Raw genomic sequence first — 18,028 nt, forward strand, 5'->3', positions numbered from 1 at the left:
CACAGTTATGTGGAGATTAAACAACACACTTCTGAACAACCAGTATGTCAAAGAAGAAATCAAAAGAGAGATCAAAAAATATCTTAAGACGAATTAAAATGGAAACACAACATACCAAAACTTATGGGATACAGTAAAAGCAGTTCTAAGAGAGTTTTTTTGGTGATAAACACCTATGCTAAGAAAGATCTCAAATAAATAACCTAACTTTACTCTTCAAGGAACTAGAAAAAGAACAAACTAAGACTAAAGTTAGCAGAAAGAAGGAAATAACAGATCAGATCAGCAATAAATGAAATTGACATCAGAAAAACAATGGAAAAGATCAATGAAACTAAGAGCTGTTTTTTAAAAAGATACACAAAATTGACACTTCTTTAGCTAGATTAAGAAAAAAAGAGAGAAGACTGAAATAAAATCAGAAATGAAAGAAAAGACATTGCAACTGATACCACAGAAACAAAACTTTCATAAGATACTACTATGAATAACAAATTGGATAACATAGAAGAAATGGGTAAATTCCTAGAAACATACAACCTACCAAGACTGAATCATGAAGAAATAGAAAATCTGATCAGACCAATAGCAAGTCAGATGATTGAATCAGCAATCAAAGTCTTCCCAACAAAGAAAAGCCCAAGACCAGATGGTTTCACTGGTGAATTCTACCAAACATTTAAAGAAGAATTATGCCAATCCTTCTCAAACTCTTCCAAAAAATTTAAGGAGGAGGGAAAACTCTCAAACTCATTTTATGAGGCCAGCATCACTCTGATGGACAGAGAAGGACACTACAAGAAAAGAAAACTACAGGTCAATATCCCTGATGAATACACATGCAAACATTCTCAGGAAAATACAAGCAAACCAAATTCAGCAGTACATAAAAGGATCATACATCATGAACAAGTGGAATTTATCCCTGGGATGCAAGGATGGTTCAACATATGCAACTTACTAAATGTGATACATCATGGTAATAAAATAAAAGATAAAAATCATGTGATCTTCTCTAGAGACACAGAAAAAGCATTTGACAAAATACAACATTTTTTCATGATAAAAACTCTCAATTAATTGGGTATGGAAGGAATGTACCTCACATAATAAAGGCCATATATGTCAAACTTGCAGATAACATAATCCTCAATGGTGAAAGATTGAAAGCTTTTCCTCTAAGACCAGGAACAAAACAAGGGTGCCCATTCTCACCAACTCTATTCAACATAGTACCAGAAGTTCTAGCCAGAGCAATTAGGCAAGAAAAAGAAATAAAGGAATTCAAATCAGAAAAGTAGAAGTGAAATTGTCTGTTTGCAGGTGACGTGATCTTATATATAGAAAACCCTAAAGACTCATCAAAAAAGTGCTAAAACTAATAAATTCAGTAAAGTTGCAGGATACAAAATCAACATACAAAAGTCAGTTGCATTTCTCTGCAATAACAATGAATTATCTGAAAAAGAAATTAAGAAAACTGCAATAGTATCAAAGAGAATAAAATACTTAAGAATAAATGTAATCAAAGAGGTGAAAGATCTGTATGCTGAACACTATAAAACACTGAGGAAAGAAATTGAAGAAGGCACAAATAAATGGAAAGATATGTCATATTTATGGATTGGAAGAATTAATATTGTTAAAATGTCCATAATACCCAAAGGCATCTATAGATTCAATGCAATCTCTATCAAAATACCAACGGCATTTTTTCACAGAAATGGAAAAAGCAATTTTACGATTGGATGGAACCTCAAAAGACCCTGAATAGCCAAAGCAATCCTAAGAAAGAAGAACAAAGCTGGAGGCATCACATTTCCTGATGTCATACTATATTACAAAGCTATAGTAATCAAAACAGTATGGTACCGGCATTAAGGGAGACATGTAGACCAATGGAACAGATTCAAGAGCCCAGAAATAGACCCATGCATATAAGATCAATTAATATTTGACAAGGGAGCCAAGAATAGTCAATGGGGGAAATGATAGTCTCTTCAATAAACGGTGCTGGGAAAACTGGATATTCACATGCAAGAGAATGAAATTGGGCCCTTATCTTATACTACTTACAAAAATTATCTCAAAATGGATTGAAGACTTAAATGCAAAACCTGAAACTATAAAACTCCTAGAAGAAAATATAGGGAAAAGCTCCTTGACATTGGTCTTGGCAGAGATGTTTTTGGATATGACACCAAAAGCACAGGCAGTAAAAGCAAAAATTAACAAATGGGACTACATCGAACTAAAAAGCTTCTGCACAGCAAAAGAGACTATCAATAAAATCAAAAGGCAACCTACAGAATGGGATAAAATATTTTCAAACTATATACCAGATAAGGAGTTAATATCCAAAATATTTAAGGAGCATATACAACTCAATAGCAAAACTACAAATGATCTGATTAAATAATGAACAGAGGGCCTGAATAGACATTTTTCCAAAGAAGACATACAAATGGCCAACAGGTACATGAAAAAATGCTCAATATCACTATCAGGGAAATGCAAATGAAAACCACCCTGAGATATCAACTCACATCTGTTAGAATGGCTAGTATCAAAATACAGGAGATAAGTGTTGGTAAGGATGTGGAGAAAAGGGAACCCTTCTGCACTGTTGGTGGGAACGTAAATTGGTGCAGCCACTATGGAAAACAGTTGGGAGGTTCTTCAAAAAATTAAAAATAGAACTTTGTTATGATCTAGCAATCCCACTTCTGGATATATGTTGAAAGAAATGAAATCACTATCACAAAGAGATATCTGCACCCCCTTGTTCATTGCAGCATTATTCCAATAGCTAAGACATGTTTATATGTATGTATATATAATGGAATATTATTCAGCTTAAAAAAAAGAAGGAAATGTTGCCATTTGTGACAACATGAATGGACCTTGAAGGCATTATGCTGAGTGAAATAAATCAGACAAAGAAAGACAAATAGTATATGATCTCACTTGTATGTGGAATCTAAAAAGCTGAACTCTTAGAGAGTAGAATGGTGGTTGCAGGGAGCTGGAGGCTGGAGGAAATGGGGAAATGTTGGTCAAAGTGTGCAGATTTATAGTTATAAGATGACTAAGTTCTGGGGAATCTAATGATCATCATGGTGACTATAGTTAACAATACTGTGTTACCCACTTGAAAGTTGCTAAGTACGTAGACCTTAAATGTTCTCACCACAAAAAAGAAGGTAATTATATGAGGGAATGGATGTGTTAACTAACCTTATTGTGGTAATCCTTTCACAATATCTATATGTATCAAATGATCACATTGTATAACTTACACAGTGTTGTATGTCAATTATATATCAGTAAAACTGAAAAACATTAAAAAAATTTGCCTCCCAAAAGTTATCATTTAGGTGTGCAAACATTTAGTGAATGTATAAAGACATGCATGGAAATATTAACCAAACTTAACATAGTGATTACTCAGGAGGCCAAGGGAGAGAAGAATGGGATACATGGGATTACACAGAGATGTTCAACGTGCGTCTAATGTTTCATTTCTAAAACTTAGTATGTCAATGTACATTATGATATTTGTCATGACATTTGGATATCTGATATGCCTTACAGAATACATATTCAGTTTTTTTTACTTCACAAATTTCCAGTTGATTAGAATATACTATTTAGCTCAACTTTTCTTCAACAGCTAATTTATAGCAGCCCATCTCAGTTCTACATAATTCAAAACATAAAAATTGGTAACAATAGTCGTAACTTTTATTTTAAAACTTTTAAAAATATTTAGCTGCCCAACAACCATATATTGACCGTCTACTCTCTGTGATGTACTGTACCCACTATTAGAAGGGAAAAAATAAAAATTGATAGCAACCCTCCTCTTGGGGATCTAGCAGTTCAGTGAAGAAGATTAGCCTGTGAATAATTATAGTGTAAAATGCAAAGTGACATGTAAAAGGAATTAATGAACTGGGTCATGAAGTATGAGTGTCAGTGTCAGGCATTCCAGATACAGGGAACAATATATGTAAAGGTGAAGTTGTGGGTGAAGTATTAACTGTTTCAGAGTTTTGGATTTTCTAAAGATTATCCAAACACTGGCTCTGTCTTGAGGAAGATAATATTCCTTTCTCAACTCTAACAAACTATTGTTATAATTCTGCATATTATTCTAATCCCACATAATTTTCAGTATGTTTTCTGGGCACTATCACTTATTGCTCACTTTGTTTTAATTATGGAATTTAAATACATTCTTAGTCAGTTTCCTACAAAAACAGTAATTAACTACTCTGGGAATAATAATTTTATCTGGTTCACAAATGAGCATATACTAAACGATACTACTGTGTCCTGTAAATTTTATCCATCTATTTTATAGTTCTGACTTCTGGGAAATAATAAAACTGTTGTTTCTGTATTAGAAAATGAAGTAGTTTATAATTTAAGGCGAGAAAGAGAGATGAGTTCAGTTGGTTTAGGGTTTGTGGAACTGGCTTTATTCAGTGTTGGATTTGCCAGGACAAAATGTAGCACAGGATAATTGCTGTTCTAACGGAAGCTCAATCTGCTGGAAGAGCACAAAGAGGCTGATGGATTTCCGCTGGGAGACTGGGAAAAGCATCATGAAGGAAGTTCCATTCGATCTGGGTCTTGGCAACTGGAGAGATTTGAAACAGACAGAAAGAGAGGGTGCATGTCCTAAGTAGATGGAATAAGTCACACACAAAAATAGCACAGTGACTGTTTAGAAATTAAAAATTAGATCATAGATAAAGAGCTCTTGGGTGTTGACTTTAATTCTAATTAATTTATCAATTAACAGCTTGATTGAGTGACTATGAGCAAATCACTGTGCTCAAGAGATTATGTCCTCAAGGAACTTAGCAGTGCAAGGGATGAAATAATGGCATAGGAAAATAAATCTAAAATCAGAAGACAGTATATATTTGAAATTAAGCAGTACATTCAGGTGCTACATGTACATAGAGAGAGTTGAATCTCACCTTAGCACCAAATAAATACAGGACCTCTTGTCAGAAACACCCTTCCAAGAAGAACCTCAAGTTACCTTTATGTGCATATTCATTCTTCCACACTCCTGGAATTATCTGCCATGCGAAACACGCTTGGAATGCCCAGTTATCATTCTCAGTACATAGTTATGGGAAAATCAAAGTATTTCACAGAAGATAACGTGAGAAAGTATTGTAGCAGAATATGCATATTGGATGGAATGTTCCAACGTTGGCAAAAGCCCAATCTTTTGAGTTTCCATCTCACTTAAAGGACCTAAAATTACACAGAATTTTCACGTTCTAGAATTCAGGGTCCCGTCCTACTTTCTCAGCTTTTCCCAGGGAACTTTTTTGCAACCTAAAGACTGTTCTACTACTTCTGACATTCTGAAATCCTCTGCATTCAGAGTCATATTCATGGTAGAAAAGAGAGAAAATTGAGCTTTCATATGATATTAACAGCTTCTTCCTTTTTTGTTTTCTTTCTGATATTGTATTTGAATCCATTCACTAGAGGTAGAAACAGTAAGTTGTCCTCTGTGCTTTGGACTGCTTTCCTTCAAATAGATTTCTTGCTCACTCTTCCTCCTTCTTCCTACTTCCTTTTCCCTCAACACACACACACACACACACACACACGCACACACACCCTTACCAGATTCCAAATCTTCTTTTTGAAGTTTCTCTAGCAGTTCTACTTTCTGGGATGTGTGTTACAAATGCATTTAAATAGGGCTGGCTACATCATTTGCGGTGCCCAGTGAAAAATGAAAATGTAGGGCTCCTTGTTTCAAAAGCAAGAAAAGATAAAGCCTTTTCCTTTCTTCCTGTGGTCTCTCTGGACCTGCCAAGGGGTTTTTTATTTGCTATTTAATGTTGTGCTTCTTCAGCCATGGGTACACTTGCAGGCAAGTGAACACCGTGCCCGGGGATGCAGTGTGCATGGGGTGTGCACACCCAGTCCAGCCCGTACTGCATCTGTGCCCAGGTCCCCACTGGGGTGAAGGGCTAAGGTAGTCGCTGGACTGGAGAGGGGAAAGGGTGGCAGGGTGGCGGGAGGACTGGTCCCAGGAGGTGGCAGGAGGAGGGACTTGTATACACATTGAGTCTCCAAGCTCCAAGGGCATCCTCCAGCAGCCCATCGGACTTCACTTACAAGACACAAAATCAAAGATAAAATTATTAATGAAAATAAAATTATTAGTAATTTGAAGACAGTGACTACAGTGCATTAAACCCCAAGGAGAAGTGAGCCTCTGAGTGGGGACCTCTGTGCACTTGCACTGGTCGCAGACTCATGCAATTAAGAGTGAGGCCCCGTCCTAGTTTAGTGCTGCCATATTGTTATTTTTAAGTTTTTCTTGACAATTTCTGTGGACCCAAGAATGTGAGAAAGGAATAAAAGAACCCTATCTACTCTGGTGGGGGTAAAGGGAGGCAGGGTGGGGAGTACAAGGCAGAGAGAGAAGGGATCCTCCTCTAAGGAATAGAAGAGATGAAATAATGCTGCCAGAAATATAAGTAAACACCGGGAGGTTTCCCTCAAACTCTTGATATTTAATTCTTTTCAGGAAATTTTATATTGACTTTGGAAGTAACAACTACGTCCTCATCAGGCTCCGAGATATCACCAAGCAACTTTATGTACTTCTTTTTCTAAAAGAAATGTGCAACTTAAGCTTATTACAAATGCTGTATTTAATTAGGTTGAACCATATGAAATCGCTGATATTCAGCCATTTCTGATCTACAAAAACAACAGTTTCATATGTTTCCACCCAGTGTTACCTGGCCAATGTTCCTTTCCACTTTAATAAGGATACACCAATATCATGCCCTCCTTCTCATTTCCCTCAGTCCAAATTCAGTTGCTTGATAATTTTGCAATATTATATCTATTTTTAATAAAAATATTCCAGCATTTTCCTGAACATGTGTTTCTATGAAATTTAAAGGGAAGCTCTTTACTAACATTAGAAAATTGATCTGAACTGATTAACTAGAAAGTACGTCAAAGTCAGAAGCAAACGTATTCACCTTGATGGTAAGAAGATGGAAACCAGAAGACAAGATACTGCCTTAGTTCCTGGGAGATTCTTTCACCATGATACTGTTGAGCATTGCTTTATATGTTCAGTCTTTTAAGAAACAGGTAGGTCTATGGGGACAAATGTATTTTACTTCTCTTTAGTTCCTTTTTCAGCTTGGTTTGTTCTATGTTTGAAAGTAAATGGTAGACATTTTCTGTAGTAAATCAATCCTTTTTTTTCTTAGCCTGATAATATGCAGGAGTTAGAAAGAAATATAAGATAGTCATTAATTCTTTCAATTAAAAAAATTTTAATTCTACTTGGTACTTAGGCTGGGCTCAGAGACTGACAAAGAGAAGTCACAAAGGTCATTAGATAATGAAGAAATGGACAGTGCTAAACTATTAGACCCAGACATTTTCAAATGTTCTATTTGTACAATTGACTTTCTTCACTTGATTTCAATTTTTGGTGTATTTGGATTGTAAAAATTTCTTCTTGTTCATATATTTATGGAATAAATGGCCATTAGTTATAAAATGTTTTAGTTTGGAAAAAACAAATATTGTTTTTGAAATTAGTAACTCAAGAGCATAATAAAAGCAAGAGAAGTACATTGATATGGTATTTCCTAATGTCACAATCTTGACAACCAGCAAAAATGCAATTAGAAAAATTTGCAACACTAATACTAAAATCAAACTTTCATGTAGTGCTTTCTTTTTGAAAGAAAATTATAAAATCAAAGAAAACCAAGATACTTACATTTCAGTTTTTCAAAAATAGCTTGCCAAATTTTATGTTCTGGGAAAAAAAATATTATAAAATTACCTAAACCTAAATCTTAATGAATTAAGTCACAATATAACTAACGTTGTACGACTTAGGAGCATCTCTGATGAAATTTTACTCCAAAAATTCAGGAAATTTGACTTGCAATGCCTGGCCTATATTATGGTATCAATTGTCAAACTTTCTTTTCTCTTTTTAACCACAGAACTGTTATTCCTGTATGTTGACTGCAGACTCTGCCTTAGTTTGGGAGCTATTAACATCTATCAGGATCAATTGTACATACTTGTACTAAGAAAAATTTACTTGACAACTCTGATGTCTGTGAAAAAGCCATTACAGAGCCACAGAGAAAGGGGAGAAAAAGGCCAACGCGTGCCAAAGAACCAGAGGAGGAATTTTTCTCTTGTTTTCTTACTAACTCCTGTCATTCTCCCTCTTTCTAGCCCCAACTCTGAATTTTTCCTTGTCCTTTTTTACAAAGTTAAATGCATGTTTCTCAATGTCCATGTCTTTGTGTTTTGTTGAAAATGTGCATATACGATACAGGAGGATGGCCTTGGAACAGAGGGTCACAGGGGACACATGGCAATCAATGGCCGTCGCATGTAGCTGAAGGAGCTAGTAAACACCAGGGACAAGACTTTCCTTTAAACAGAGCAGCGAAGAGCATGAAGGAAATCTCCTCATAGGTGGTGTTTTTCAGGCCATGGAGCAGCACTGCCTTACATTCAGTTCTGTCCAGAACCTTTCAAACAACAAATAAGGGAATGATGCCATTGGCAAGTGGAGTCATTTCTCAAGAGTCTTTTCCATTACTTTCCCAATCAACTCCACCCAACAAATCCCTTAGAAACCTCAGTGCTCAATTTAAAGTAAACACACCTAGAAAAGGCAACCATAAAAGCTTTATAAGTTGAACCAAACAACTTATAAATACGGCCTGCAGAGGATGTGGGCAGACAATTAATTTTCCTTTAAATAAAACCCAAAAAGGCATATAATTCTTATTGCCATTTGATGAATGGTGCCATTTTCCCCAAACACATTAAGTATTTACTTGTTATTTTTTCTTCTGATCCTGCCTCCTGTTGTATTTACATTTTATAAAGCAGCAAAATGGGTGAAAACGTATGTTGTCCTGAAGGTTACTTCTAAAGAGATGGTAGAGAAAAGGGCTGTCGAGAAGCCGTGCAATTGATTTCCAGATCAAACTGTCTATTTATGAAAATAATCCTCTAACCTCAACATTTATTTAGAAAATAGCAGAGATCATTCTGGGGGGAAAAAATGCAACAAAAAAGCAAAAAAAAAAAGGATAAAGAAAGAAAAAAAAAGAAAAGAAACAGAGATTTTCCTTTTAGCTCATCTTCAGATTTGCAAGGGACAATAAGCGAGATTCATTAGGCCATTTGTTTCTGTCATCTGCCATGATTCAAAATGAAATACTAAATGTTTCATGGACTCAGAAAAAGAGTAGAATTTGTCTTTGTGTTGGCTGTGCAAAGACGGTGTGGCTTCCAGCCCCCGTACAAGAGGCCTGACGGATGAAAGGGGGACGGGTGGTGCCATCTGAATGATGATGGGCTAATATCATCACCCTCTTGTCAGCTGTAATAGGCTTTTCCTCACAGAAATAATTCATAAAACCGCTACATTATATTCTATTCCTGACAGGCCCTATCTATCCTCCAACCCAGCAGGCTCACAACTAATAAGAAAATATGTGGTTCAGGAACCCTGAAAAATTAAACAGGTAGTTTATGAACAATTTGTTTCATGGGGATGTTTATTATGTTTATTAAATATTGAGCCTTTAATGTTTTCCCAGTGCAGATGATATCATAAAAATGCTGACTTAAGCCTCGGATGTATTCTTAGAAAATGACATTTTACACCACTGGTAGTACATAGTAAATAACTAAATTATAGCAGCTTATGTGTGTGTATAGAGACAGGATGTGGAAAATGTAATTTATAATGTATCTTTATGTACATGGGTGTTTGAGATGCGTCCTTGTATATCCTTGTGTATCACGTGCAAGCTTACAGTGTAGGCTTAAGCTTAGACGTAAGTCGGGGATACCATTATTTTTGTGCTTCTCTTGGGGAAGGTCAGCCTGAGGTTTGTTTTATAGCTTGTACTAAAGGAGAACCTTGAGTCCAGTGTTTGAGGCATCAAGAGTACACATAATAAACTTAATCAGGAGTGTTACTTTGTAAGTACAATTTTTATAGAAATCCGTTATCTGGGTTTTCTCTGGAGACCAATGGATGTGAGCATATGAGGGTAAAATGGCTCCTGGTAATGCGATGTTCTTTATTTGAAAAGTATCAAATTAGACACAGAAACCGTTCTGCAGAGAGCCGGCAGAGAAAGTACATGAGGCATGTTCTCCCTGTGCCCATACCTTGCGCATTACTAGCTTTGCTGTCATAATATATTTAATCAGTGTGACAGTAAATGATCTTCTGCTGTAGACAAGCAAGTGGAAGATTATCTGCATCTTACAGGGTTAATGGCCCTTCCATAATAAACAATACCCACAGTATGAAAATAAGGCAATAATTCACGTACATATTTCAGAAAGCACATGCCCAAGGTGATTTACAAAGGAAGTTGGATCAAACCTGTGGTTAAATGCTATAGCATTCCAGGCCACAGCTTTACCGATCTCAGAAGGACATCTTAATTTACTATATATTCCCACAGAGAAACATCCACACAGGCATTTTGTAATGAATATGTCCTCATAGGGTTTCACCGAGGGTACGGGTACATGTAATGTGAAAATTCAGATGAAATAGAAAATATCAGCATGAAGAGGTTAAGTGCAGAGTCTATCAGAAGAGTGGTTATCAGTGGATCAGCTTCAAGCTAGGGAAGTTCTTTAGGGGCCTCTCATGAACCTTTACTGTCTAATATTTTAATAAATATCCAAGATGATGGCATGGAGAGAAACTGAACCCAAGCTTGAAGATGACCCTGAAAGCTAGCATCCAAATTAAGGGTGACTTTTGGAAATTGTGAAGTGTACTCGGAGATAAACAGAGGGAGACTCAGAAAGCGGAGGTCCCCTGAGTGAAAAAGCTAAGCTTGCACAAATGAGACAGAGGACGCCTAAGTCTTTGCAAGTGTGGCAAGACGCTTTCATTGTGGATGACGAAAGCACATGATAGCAAAACAGAATGAGTATCTAAAAATCAGGCAAGCTAAAACAATCGTTGTGTTCAATACTGCTCATCTTCTGAGCTGTTTTCAATCTAGCTTCTACAAATAAAGAGTGGTGTAGAGAATTTGGACAGAAAAGGTTAAGGGATTGAGATATGTAGCTTCTTAAGATATGCAGAAGAGAATGGTGAGGTTGAATAACAATCTTTACTTTTAAAGGGTTCTTATCTAGAGATGGGGAACAAATGGTTTTCCTTCTTCCTCAGTAAACTGATCCAGCAGGATGAATAAAAATTAAATGCATTATTTTTTTTTTTACTATGGGATCATTAAATCTCAGAGCAAGTAGCAAGAGAGATGTATTCTGCTGCTGAGATTTTAAAAATAGATTTGACCTCCATTTGTTAGGAATAGGCTAGAAGCGGCCTGTCCTTCAGAGAAGGAGAGCGGTGGTTTAACCCCTTGAGTTTTCTCCCAGCTTTAAGAATCTACACATCTGGGGCCGGCCCAGTGGCATAGCGGTTAAGTCTGCACATTCCACTTTGGTGGCCCAGTGTTCACTGGTTCGGATCCCGGGTGTGGACATGGCACTCCTCGGCACGCCATGATGTGGTAGGAGTCCCACATATAAAGTAGAGAAAGATGGGCACGATGTTGGCCAGTCTTCCTCAGCAAAAAGAGGAGGAGTGGCAACAGTTAGCTCAGGGCTAATCTTCTTCTTCAAAAAAGAATCTATAAATCTTGGCATGGCCAAGTGTTTGTCCCTGCACACAGTTTCCAACATTTCCACTGAGAGTATATATAAACAATCATTGGACCAATTGAAGCTTCTTTTGAAGTTTAATTCTAAATAATAAAAAACTGTAACTCTCCTTTCCCAAATACCTTCTATGAATGGTAGGATATGTTCTAATAAAGTTGAAAAATTTTTCACTTAAACTCAACCCATTTGGAATTTTATGTCCTGGCATAGACCTTCTGAGGTAAGGTGGCCACTCCTGGAGCTGAAACCCACTGAAAGGCAGTGGTTATTTCTTTTGGGGGGCAAGGGGGAACCCTTTTCATATTGCCTGTGGCTTTCTATGCAGTCTGAATTTGTTTATGATGCCAAGAATCCTGAATAGTTCTTTTCACAAGAGACAGACAAAACGGATGGCAGTTTGTGGAGAGAAAAAATTGACCCTGGGTCATTAAAGAACCAGGAACATCCTAAACAGCATTAGGCTATGTTTGGGCTCAGGGGCACATGTTGTGTGACCAATTTCAGACATTCTCCTTTTAGAGGAAGGCAGTTGGTGGCAATTAATTACCCCTGGATAGCACATACAGCTGCAGCCTATGTATGGAAACAGAAGAGAAATTAGATTTAATTGGCCTTAGCACAATCAGGAATGTGGCATTTATTTAATTATGACTTGTTGGGAATGGAACCTTGATTAGTGTTTTATTGCATTTTTAATATTAATAATATAATTAATAACACATACAGCATATAAAAATGAAATAAGCTTCCTGGATGTTACATAAGGTATTGCATGTTATTTTTAGAAACACATAAAATGTGTTCTTTTGACGATCAAAAAATTCTCAATTATATCAAAAATGAAGCATTTCTTTCCCTTGAGTGTCAGTCACAATGATTATTTCAAAGTTTTCCTTCATCAAGCAGAGGTCTGACGCATCCTTGCAGAGCCTGTTCCAGAGGGTGCAATGATTCATTCAAACCCAATTTATTTTCTATTTTGGTCTACTTTTTGGCTTTGAAGTTAAAATGTTTGTCATTAACTGCCCCTGCAACTTTTACTTGGTAATGACTGGAGTTTCTTAAAGGGAAAAAGAAACAAAATCTGGCGTTTGAACAAAAAGTACAAAAAAATAAAACATCATATGCGGGCCTTTTTAAATTGTCATGATTCTCAAATACTGCTTTTAATTTTATGGCATTATCTGCCCAGAAAAATATCTTACATCATATTCATAAAATAATTGCCTTTACACTCTGATTATTTACATAGTATTTTTCCCGGTTTGTGTATCTTAAATAAAATCCTTAAAAGTAAGCCTCCAGAGTTTTTACTCTATCATTTTGTAGGATGAACATTCGCTCCTAATTCAAGGAAATATACTGCATTGCAAACTGCATTTAAATGGTGTCTCCCTGATGAGAATGTCCCCCAAATGCCACACAGACTAAACAAAATAAACGCTTCTGATGGCCATGCTGTATTAAAAATCTCTCTTGTATTCCACACATCCTAGGCAATCTTTCTGCACAGTTTCACACGAAAGCAGCAGGATTAGAAGTGCTTTGCTCTTGCATCAAACATTCATAAATAGAGGGAAAGCAACACCCTGCGGTCCTACAGATGTTTATAAACTGAAGCGGTTGTGTGTTCTAGAGAGTAAGAGCGGCATCGTCTTGCCACACTCGCAGTGGTCACAGGGACCTGCTGTGTCATCTAGAGAACAACGTTTATTCTTAACTCTTCCACTTCTGCCAATGGGATGCTGAAATTTGACACCCCAGAGAGATAAGTAGAGAGAGAGGATATCAAGCTCGAGAGGGGAAGCTCGAAGCTAGAAGGGCCAACCATAAATTCACAACATCAAGGCTTGGAGAGGGTTATTTTACAGAGGACGGATTTTCCACTTTCCTTTCCTTGAATCTTTTGTATTTTTTTCATCGTATGAAAACAAAAACACTTTCACAGAGGATATTAGATGCTTCTTCATTTCATCAAACGTTTCTTGAATAAGTGCTGGGTGTATATACCCTGGTTCAAGACACATATGATATCAACATGAAACATGAGTTTGCCCTTCAAAATCACGAAGGAACCACAGAATCAGAACAATAGTATGATTGCTTTATGTGGGGCACCCTAGAAGCATGTTCAGAAAAACCCTCTCCAGACTTTTGAATCAGGAGAACTAACTGTCTTTCTTGTTATTCTGCCAGGAATTGACTGTGTCACCTTGGGCTCATCACTTCCTTCTCTGGAGCTCAATTTCCTCGTTTGCAAAATGAAGAAGTTAAACTCTTTAGATGTTCTCTGAGGCCTTTTCCTATCTAACATTTTATTATCGTTATCTATAGGATTAAGGGTAAGTGCTGGAGCCTTTACAAAGAAAGGAACCCTAAAACTCAGAAATGTTATTTTGTAAGGGCATATCAAACATCTATTCAAAGCAACAGAACTGGGTTTCTTCACCAAAAAATATCCCTATGAAGACCAACTCAAAGACATAACAGGAGAGCAGGAAGGAGGGGCAGGCAATTGTTTCCTCTTCTTTTTTCAGGAGAAGGGAGTCATTTCGTAAATATGAGGGAAATCCAGCCGCTATTGGGTGCCCTGTGGTCCCCTGTAGAATGGCCTCCACCTGCCACTGGGCCATTGCGCATCCTGGCTGGTGGCCTTAGCACTTCACACAGGGCTCCATTAGTGCTGAGGAAACATTCGGCTGCCCCTTGAATTGACCTTTACAGGCTAAACTAGAGAATGAGAGGTGCAGAATGAGTAAAATAATACGTCAAATTGTAGCTGCGTTTGTCATTTGACACCATGCATCAGAAATAGTTAAATATTAACACTCACGTGAACATTTACATGTGTCTATAGACATAAGCCCACCTTCCTGCTCACCTCCCTGCTAAGTTCACTCCTTTTGTTTGATTGGTGGTAGGGCTGTTTTCAAGAGCCGCCAGTTGGAAGTAGCTGTGTTTTGTAAAGTTAAATGAACCCGGGCTGGGAAACGGGCTGTTATATGAGAAATTTTATATAAACATGTGGGAACTGAATTACTCATTGTTACTTTAAGCTGATGACAAGTGTCATTATCCAAAGTGTTGTTGGTTTGGTGCAGGAGCTGTGTGTGCTCCTAATGTCCTTTCTTCACTTTTCTGCAGGAAACCCCCTCAGATAGAGTATCTCATAGCAACATGTACCTGTCTTTCAACAAAGATGGCCATGATATAAAATCACCGCTGTAGCAGCCGGTAGACACAGGCAGCAGACAACCTCTGCTTGACAGACACCCCAACCTTTGGTGGCTAAGAAAACAGTTGCAAAGCAACATTTAACGACTGGCATTTTATTTCCTATCCCTCCAACCCCATCTTCCCATCACTCTGGTACAGAATATAGAACTACAATAAAGACTTCCAATAAGAATGAAGCATCAGTGATTCCTGTAGCAATTATACTCAAAACAAAAATATTAAAAGTACACACACAAAATCAAGAAAATAAAGCCAGGTGAACACGAATACATATCTACTGGATACCATTACAAAGCATCCAAAATTTCATTATCAGTGTATGATTTGACATGCCTCTTTGAATGTAACTCATTACATTTACAAATAAGTCTTCAGAGGTGTTAAGAATAGAATGGCTGACTGGAGCTGCTATTTCATTCACAGGGAAGGAAGGGTATATTCATTATGCATGTAGCTACTTAAGGCTTTTTATCTAAAAATATTTTTCTTTTGTGCTGAAAAATGTAAAGATATATTTTTAAGCTAAAAATTCTATATGTCAGGAAAGCTCTAAGTGCCTTGGTAAGCTACTGCCTTTTGTTGGAATTTGTTACAGTTTCTTAGGGATAAATCTAGTTTCCTTTTGACACGATATTGGGAAACTGGGGAGTGGGGAAAAGATGAGGAGGTTGAGAATTTGGTTCAGGAGAAACTTGCATTCGTTAAAGGTAGTTTCTAGATATGATTTTCAGGCCACAAACTGACTTCGTCGATTTGTATTTGGGGGAAAAGGTGGAAGGAGAAATGAATGACTTCTATACGCACCTGCCTGTAGTGTACAAATGTCACGTATATTTGCTCTTGTCGGTTCCCTTCCTTTATAAACAATGAGGTGCTGAATCTTAAGACTGATTTCCAGCATCCTACTGCAGGACCAAATTCAGAGCCTTTTCCTATTATATATTTTGCTTGTTTATTGGTTAGTAACTTTGATTTAAGTTTGAAATCTAAAAGTAAAACAGAGACTCGATTGGACTAGGGGGAAGTTTCATCACTTCTGTGATGGAAAAGAAGGCATGTTGCAACTGACACAGCTCCTACCCGGGGTCAGATTACCTGTCCCCTCTGGCCCCGGATGTTAATCTTATTGAGAGGTTTTCCTCGCCTCAGAATCCACCCCTTCTGTCCTATGATTTCCTCTCCCTTTGGTAGGCTATTTTAGCTTGTCTCCAGCTGTCCAACAGGACAGCATCACATCCCTGACACCAGAGGGGGAAATAAAACCAAGTTTAAAAAAAAGGGTTTTGATGTCATTGTTTTATAATTTCGAAAGATTGAAAAAAGTTGTCTGCACATCATACATTGCAAATACCTAGTAAAACTGGGGCGCACAGACTCTGAGGAAGAAAAAAGCAAACCTAACTTTTGCCTCGGGGAGGAATAAGCAAGAGAGGATTTTTATTATTTCCATGTGTTATTTTGAATATATTATTCTGAACAGCACTTAGCACCTTCATGGTGCTAAATTAATTTAAAATGATAATATTTCCGCTTCCTTTCTAAGTGATCTCTTCTGTGGGTGTTGTAGGATACAGGTGGTGGGCAGAAAACTTGGAGGTTTTGATCTTGCATATGAAATATTTCAGGTTGTTAAGTTTTTACATACCCAATTTGTTGCTGGGTAACAAACCATAGAGGTAGAATATAATTATATTTCCAGAATAGGTATTTTTATGAGTTTATAAAAAATTGTGTATTTATAAAGCTGTGTTAAACTTTTCAAAGCATTTCAAATTTGTGTCTTACTTAACCCTCCAGCTTCCCCAGGTGCCAGTTAGACGAATTGGTACTTTACGTAACTGACAGAGGAGGAGGGTTAAATGATTTATCCCAAGTTGGAGGTACTGTGATCACCAGAAGGGGAATGCTGTCTCTTCTACCTCACAGTAGAACCCAAGTAGACACAGATTTTACTTGAAATGAAAAGTAGTGATGTGATCTCACTTGAGTGTATTTCATCTTTAAATTCTTGGAAACCAGGACCCTTGGCTTAAGATGGGCTATAAATGTTTTCCAGGGAGGCACAGCAAAGGAATTGGCTCTTTTGGAGATACCTCGTGATAAAATGTCGTCAACTTGTAACGGCCTCTTTCTTCTTTGCTCTTAGTTTTTGTTGTTGTTTTTCCAGATAAGGATGCTGAGCTTCATAAAAAGAATATACAACTCAGGGGCTGGCCCCATGGCCGAGTGGTTAAGTTCGCGTGCTCCACTTTAGTGGCCCAGTGTTTCGCCGGTTCGGATCTTGGGCATGGACATGGCACCACTCATAAAGCCATGCTAAGGTGGCGTCCCACATGCCACAACTAGAAGGACCCACAACTAAAAATATACAACTATGTACCAGGGGGCTTTGGGGAGAAAAAGGAAAAATGAAATCTGTAAAAAAAAAACTATACAACTCTTTAACCAGAACTTCCCAAATGAAACAGTATCCTCACTTCCCCTTTTCTGGCAATCAGGGACCTTTGGAATGTTTCTTTCCTTCTGTTGCTCTATGCTTGCTCCTCTTTCTCCCTATCAAAACTGAATTTCAGGAAATAAATTGGTAGCATTCTCTGACAGTCTGAGAATTCAGGTTATATTTTGTACACACACATATTCATACAAACTTTAAGTGTGGCAGATTTTTATTGTCCTTCTCTCCAATAGTATAAACAAAGCAATAATTCCTCACCTATAATCAGTAGCTTGGGAATGTCAGTTGAAAAGTAGACTTGGGTGATAAAGAGAATGATAAAGAGTGGTAAAATAGAATGAAAATTCTAAGAGTGAATTGAAAGCAAAAATACTAGCTATGGACATTGTAGGCAAGATATGGATATGGGGAAAGAGAAAAAGTGGGGAAGAGGGAAGGAATGAAAGAGAGAAGAAGAGGGGAAGAGAGAGCCAGAGAAAGAGAAAAGAGAGGCAAAAAAGAAAGAAGGAAGAGAGAGAAGAAAAGGAGAGGATGGACAGAAAGAAAGGAAAAGAAAGAAGCAATTAAGCAAAGAAT

The sequence above is a fragment of the Equus przewalskii genome, chromosome 1, assembly GCF_037783145.1.
Source record: "Equus przewalskii isolate Varuska chromosome 1, EquPr2, whole genome shotgun sequence".
In the NCBI taxonomy this organism is placed as follows: domain Eukaryota; kingdom Metazoa; phylum Chordata; class Mammalia; order Perissodactyla; family Equidae; genus Equus; species Equus przewalskii.